Genomic DNA, 6837 nt, shown 5'->3' with positions numbered 1-6837 from the left:
TCCAGTGGCAGGACATCCGGCTCCTCTGCTGGATATCTGGGCCCGGTAACAAATCCTTGCTGCTGCGCAAACCACCATCCTACATCTCCAGTGGCCGGATTTCCGGGCTAGTCCCCGGATGTCCGACCCATTGGACCTATTTCTTCTGCTCCCTGACCTCCAACCGTCGGATATCCGGGCCATGCCCCGGATGTCCGGCCCGTTGCCGCACCGTATAATAGAGGAGGGGCTCGGGCTTTAGGGGGAGTTACTCACTCGCTTCCGTTTCCTCTCCCCATCTCAGCACACAGCTCGTCGCCGCCGGGGTGTGCTCTGGCACTGCCCCGGCCAGTCTTCGTCGATCTCCGGCCCTGATCTCCTGCCCACGGACTCTCCTCCTCCCGATCTACGACTCTATCCAATCCATCTCTTGGGTTGTGGCTTGAGTCTCTCGGGAGGGGCCTGTGTTCGGAGGGATTAGCCGCTGGAGTTCTTCATGGCTCGCACCAAGAACTGTGGTCCCACGTGTCCCGAGGTGTCTTCTCGGGTTGATCGTCGGCAAGGCTCAACTGACTCCGATGAGCATGCTCGGCCTAAGAATAAGAAGACCACCACCAAGAAGAAGAAGCAGGCACCATCCACCAGTCCATCGGCCTCGGACCCAGATGATGCGGACTATGTTGGAGAGGAAGAGGATGACAGTGGAGGTCGCCCCACTCATGACTTCACAACTGTGGGGGCGGGGCAATATCTTTAGTTCCGTTGGGATGTCAATCAATATGAGATGGTGGCTGATGCCGAAGATCCTCGGTTCCGGACTCGTATGCAACAGGATCTCTATTCCAGTTTTTTCCATGGGCGTGGCCTTGCTCCTCACTCATACTTGGATCTCAACTTCCTGCGTGATAATCCTGCCATGTTCCTTAACGATTCGGTCAAGATCATTGATGACATGACTCTTGGTCCCGCAATGACCTTCAGGTGTGATTGGAGTGAAGCTGCCATCCTACAGTTCTATGCCACTTGTTTCTTTGGTTCGGACAACACTCTCACTTGGATGACTGATGACACCACACTGAGCATCACCTATGACAGGTTTGTTCAGATTTTGGGTCTCTTCGGTGTTGGCCATTGCATCCACAGTATGGATCTAGAGTACAAGCCCAAAGGGATTGATGCTTGCATGCCTCTTGTAAAACCTCCCTCTCAGCTCACTAATGAAGAGAAAGCATATCCAGTCAATGAGGTATCCATCTTTCGTGCTCCCTTCTTCATCCTCTATTAGTGTGTGCTTCGCACACTCTACCCTAAGAAGGGAGATCGCTCGAGGGCTCACAATTATTGCATTGACTTGATGGTTCGTATGCATGAGAAACCCACTGAGCCTCTGGACATAGCCAACTTCATTTGGCATGAGATCCGTGTTTGCAGCTTCATTCAGACGCGCCAGTTCCCTCATGCTCCATTTATTCAGGCTCTGATTGATCACACTGCTCCCTTTGAGGTGGTTAAGCCAACTGTGCACTCCATTTGGAAGCCTCCTCCTCATATGCGTGTGGTAGCTCCTGCTCCTACTCAGCATAGGAGGTCTACTGGTGGGAGGACAGCTGCTCCCACTCCGCCCACTGGTTCTTTTGTTCCATCTTCCTCGACTACTCCTCGTGGTCGTTTTGCATCATTCTTGGGTAAGGCTCAATCTGCTATCATGAAGGCGATCACTTTCAGCTGTCAGCAAAATCATGATGTTCCGAAGCGCCTAGTCATCTCCAAGAATCTGCTCAAACAGCGCCTCCGTGACCGTGGGAGTCCCGTTAGTGATGATGATCCTCTTCCCGCAGCTCCATCCTCGTCCACTTTCGGCTTTCCATCTCATGCTGAGTACCCCGAATTCTTTGATGATGATGATGACATCTGCCAAGAGTGATTGAGCCTGTTTAGTTCTTCGCCCCTTTTTACTTGTTGCTGACAAAGGGGGAGAAGTAGTATCTTAGTAATATGGTCATGCTATGAGATGTTATTTCAACTTTATGTTGCTACCTATGGTACTTGTTCGTTTGAGAATATGTTACTATCGTGTGCTTGCTTGTTCGTCTGAGACTATGTTATGTTAGTGTGTGGCCATGAAATGCTCTCAGTCTATTTGATGTGTTATGATGAGTTCATATGTGCTTCTCTCTCTTTTTTTTCTTATCTCTTTGTGTTACATATGCTATCATACGAACTTTTGTGTTGGTCATCCTAATATACTCATCGCATTCACACAATGAGGGGGAGCTAAAAGCAAATTGTAACTAAACATATTTTGTATCCTTTTTGCTCTCATGATTGTCATTGCTAAGATTATTTATTACATTTATGATACTACATGTATGATTGTCATCAACAAACAAAAAGGGGGAGACTGAAAGTGCAATCATGCCCTTATATTATGTTTTGATGTTAATGACAATCTACATGTAGGGGACTAACAATGGTTGTCAAGTGAATCTCAGGTGTTGGTCCCCGGTTCATCAAATTGTGTGTGGATCAAGAGCATACGAAGTGGGTTCTCTCAAGGATGAAGTGTTAAAATGATGTTACATTTTGTTTCCTTGAGTATAGGATCCCGCACTATTAAGAGGGGATCGATTGGGTTCGTAACAGACTTGCTCGAGTCAAAAATACTCCTTTCCATAGTTTTTTTTATCCCCTCTTAACTTTGAATCTTTCTGTCTCTCGGAGTGCCGGATGTCCGGGCCTTGTGCCGGATGTCCGGGCCTCTCACCGGATATCCGGGCCTAGCCATTCCAGAATGCACTTTTGTGCAGTGCTGCTGCTGGATGTCTGGCCCTCTACGCTGGATGTCCGGGCTCCTAGTGCTCGCCGGATGTCCGGCCTCCTTGCCGGATATCCGGGCATAGATGTCCAGAGGACGTTTTTATGCTGGGCTGCGCGCCGGATGTTCGGCCACCTGCCGGATGTCCGGGCCTTCCTGTTTTGCCAGATGTTCGGGCTTGACCCCCGAATGTCTGGCCCCTCTGTTTCCTGCTCTGTTTCTGCCTTGCTCTTCAAGTAGCTTGCTAGGCCGGATGTCCGGCCCCTAGCCCGGATGTCCGGCTTGCCCATTCACTTACACTACAACGGCCATATTTGAGCTCACACTATATATAGCCCTTCTTCCCCACGGGAGAGTGTTAACCATTCACTTTGGACAAACCCTAGAACACATTTCACTCTCTCTCTCACTCTTGCACACCAAATCTTAGATCCCCAAGGGATTTGAGAGCTTTCGAGAGAAGTTGTCCGATCAAGTGATAGATCCACTCCTTCTCCTTCTTTGCACCAAAGGAATTTGTGATTTTAGTAAGTCTTGAGCTTTTCCCCTTCGATCTTGTTACTCTTGGAGGTTGGAGACTCCTAGGCGGTAGAAGTATTTCGGAGAGGAATCGACCTTTGTGATTATCCCCGGAAAAGTTTGTGAGGGTTTGGAGACCACCCCAAGGTCTACCACTAGTGGTTGAGAAACGCCTTCGTGGTGTTGTCTCAAAGGGAGAATAGGGTGTCAGAGTAATGGGCCACGAGTAGGCTAACCCAAGGCCCATGACCTTTCCAGACATCAGGGCTGACTGCGCCCCTCAAGGCAACGGACGGAGAGTCGACTTCAGGAGGGCGCCTGGAGGAACAACCGGTAGCCTATATGCGTCCGGGTCCTAGAGAAGTGATCAAGACCGGCCGAGTCCGACTGGCGGCTTCCAGAGAAGCCGGCCACCAGGAGTCGGCCCACGACATCAGCAAAGCTCATGCCATCATCAGGGGGATGGGACAGGGAGTGGCAACAGTGAATCCCACTCCCTCCCCTTTTCCCGGGGGATGGCCAGGGCATAGTGCATTGTACCAACGGAGATCTCCGCCTGGCGCAGCACTATTGCCATGCCGTCCCTAACGTCAGCCACAGTGGGCGGAGTCCTGTACTAACGACGGTCTGACAGTACGATCCACAAAAGACGTCCCTACTAGATAGTGAGAGTCCGAAAGACGGCAAGGGTGCCACCAGTCGGACCCGTAGGGAGCCGGCTCACGGAAGTTGGCCTGCCCCTCCCATGGGTCCCACACGCCATTAACCAGACAAGACGGGGAGTGGCTACAGTAATCGCCTGCCAGGCGGCAGGCCTGTAGCTAGGACCCCATGACCAAGCCTGCGTCATTAGAGGCACGGCTACAGTAATCAGCAGCTGGCAGGACCCGCCAGCGGCGGGTGCGGCCTGTCGGCTCTATACCCGACCAGTTGGCTGGGCCCCCCAATCGATGGGCCCCAGCAGTCGGCCGGGGGTCCCACATGCGAAGAGACTGACAGCTGGGCCCTAAGTCCATACAGTTTACCATTGTACCCCTGGGGGGTAGGCTTATATAAACCCCCCAGGACACCCATGCAAAGGGTTCCGCTTCATTAGAACTAGACCAGACCATAGAGAGAGGAGAGAGCTAGCCCTGCCTTCTCCTGCCCACAGATACAGCTCGAGGAGCACCTTTGTACTCACTTTGCCTTAGTGATCATGCGGAGACCCCGCAGAGCAGGACTAGGGGTGTTATCTCCAAGGAGAGCCCCAAACCTGGGTAAAGTACGCCAGCGTTCGTGTCTACGCCTCATCCCGTTTCCAGGCACCGGCGACGTTCTACTCGCCCCCACCATGATAAGCCATCCATTCGCATATGTCCCACCCAACCCCCGACATTTGGCGCCCACCATGGGGCCTGGTGCACCGTCGTCCGGAGACCTGTTCTGGACGGGAACCCTCTTTCTTCCTGGCGAGCGTAGCCAGCCCGGCACGCCAGACGGAGTCTGTGCCGATGCGCTGCATGGCGCTGAAATCGCCTGCGTGGCCAGTTGCCTCACCGATCTTGTCGGCAAGGTCCGCCTCTCCGACGAGCTTGCATCCGACGCCGGCATGGGCAGCCCCGAGAGCCTCCTTGTGGGCCTCCTCAATCAACTCCACGTCGCCAGCGAGCCAGCTGGGGACTTGGAGTCAATAGGCTCCACCGATCCGATACTGGTCGACTCCGACACAGCGTCGCTTGACACGTTCCCCGCCAACGTGGTGGTCTACGATGAACCGCTTCCTCGCGCGGAGAGCGACGGAAGCACCGTCACGGAAGTGCTTGTCATTGATCATGACAAGCACTCTGGTCGGGGTGATTATGACCCGCTCAACAAGATGCTACGAGACCTGGCGGCGCCCATTCCCGAAGACGCCAACGCCGAGATGCTGGAGGCACGCCGCCTTCAGCTAGTCGAAGGCGCCAAAAAGCTGGCCAGCATGAGACGCCTGTTAGAAGCCTACCAGCGTGAGATGGACCGTGTTGTGGGCGGCACTCGGCTGCGGCTGGGCCTAGCCGCCTTGGCACGGTCCAGCAGCGTGGCGCGGCTATTGCCGATCTGTTCGGGGCAAATCGCCCCGTCTACGCCACACCTGCTGAGAACATTCTAGCCGCCCAGGCGGCGGTGGAAGAGCTGGACAAGTTCGAGGGCGAAGAACATCGCTTGATGACGGAGCGCGTCCAGCGACTCCTTGACGCGGCTGCAGAGCAGAACGAGGCCGGCTACCACACTAATGCGCCGCGCCGATAGAATGACAACCTACTTCCGCGCCGAGACCAAGGCATGGAGTCTCGGACGCCAACTGGCGGCGTCCGCGGAAGAAAGGACAAGGAGTCGTCTGCCAGCCGCAGTCGGACTCGCATCACCATAGAGCGCGACCGAGACGGCCGCCCAAGAACGGTGGGACAACGGGACGACTGTCCGCCTGCTCCCCCTCGGAGGGAAAGGCGAGTCTCCCCGCCGCCTGTTGATCACCCGACGCTCGGCGACCGCCTTGGCCGCCGAGAGGGAGTCGAAGAGAATGACGCCCGCCACCGGATCGACCGTCTCCACTGATCCCTGGCGCTTGATGAAGAAGATGAGTTGGGCCCGCCATGTTTCAGCCCCCGCATCCGAGACGAGCCCTTCCCCAAAGGGTTCATTCTCCCTAGAGATACACCCAAATACACCAGCTCCGTGAAGCCGGAAGACTGGCTGGTCGACTACTCCACGGCCGTCAGCATACGGCAACACTACGTTCCACTCATGCTCCAAGGCACGGCCCGGACTTGGCTAAATAGCTTAAGGCCCCGCAACATCAACAACTGGGTCGACTTCACTCATGCCTTCGTCTACAACTTCACCAGCACGTACAAGCGGCCTCCCAAGCCTCGCCAACTCTCCTTATGTGTACAGGGCCCCAGCGAGTCAACCCGTGACTACCGCACGCGCTGGGCCGAGCTTCGAAACTCCTGCGAAGGCGTGCACGAGGTGTAGGCCATTGAATACTTCACCGCAGGATGCCGAGAGGGCACCCTCCTCAAGCACAAGCTTCTCTGCGACGAGCCGGCAACCCTCGATGAGCTGTTGATCATAGCGGACAAGTACGCCATGGCCGACTCCTCCATAAAGATGGAGATTCAAGTCAGCGCGACCGGCAAGGTGGCTCCTCAGGCTCCTCGAATTCCAGCCGGAGACACCAGTCGGTGTCAATAGCAGAGCGACCACAAGCGCAGAGGCCCACCACCGACTTCCGCCAGTCGGCAGGTGGCAACAGTCGAGAACTAGCAGCCGGAAGGGCAGCTCTCGCCCACATGCCAGAAGGGCGGCAAGCCCAACTGGCAGCCGGCTTTCTCATATGAGCAGACCTTGGACGGACCCTGCAAGTTCCACAGTGGTGCGAAACCATCCAACCACACCACTCGGAAATGCCACTGGCTCACCAGGATAGCCAAGGGAGACGGACTTTTGCCTCCCCCACCTGCGGGGCAGTCGCCTCCTCCGCCCCAGCAGCCGGCGATCAG

This window comes from Triticum aestivum, chromosome 7A (genome assembly GCF_018294505.1).
Source record: "Triticum aestivum cultivar Chinese Spring chromosome 7A, IWGSC CS RefSeq v2.1, whole genome shotgun sequence".
Lineage (NCBI taxonomy): Eukaryota > Viridiplantae > Streptophyta > Magnoliopsida > Poales > Poaceae > Triticum > Triticum aestivum.
The sequence above is the reverse complement of the archived record's forward strand: the minus strand, read 5'-3'. Positions refer to the sequence as shown.